We start from the raw sequence: 397 nt of genomic DNA on the forward strand, positions 1-397 counted from the left end.
CCTCCCTATTGCATAATGAGTTGGTCATGCCAACTCATTATGCAATAGGGAGGAGACACATCACCTGTACCATCCATTGGTCCCATATTTTGGATCCTTATATTATTTTCCATTATTCAATTACCTTTTTTTTTTACATTTCCACCTCATTTTCTCTCCAGCAGCTCGGAAAATGGGATTACCAATTTTACTAACTACTACCCACCCATAAAAATCTCAAGGTTAAAATATCAAATTGCGGATCAACTATTTTCTTGCAATAAAATAGTCTCACGAGGGCTAAAACGCAAATCACCCTTCAAATAATCGACAGCGATCCCGTCTCCTCCTCTCTCACCCCCCTATCTCTCTCACTTCCTCCATGCACGCTTCCCTTCCTTAACTCCGATCTTCCCGC

The sequence above is a fragment of the Asparagus officinalis genome, chromosome 8 (genome assembly GCF_001876935.1).
Source record: "Asparagus officinalis chromosome 8, Aspof.V1, whole genome shotgun sequence".
NCBI lineage: Eukaryota > Viridiplantae > Streptophyta > Magnoliopsida > Asparagales > Asparagaceae > Asparagus > Asparagus officinalis.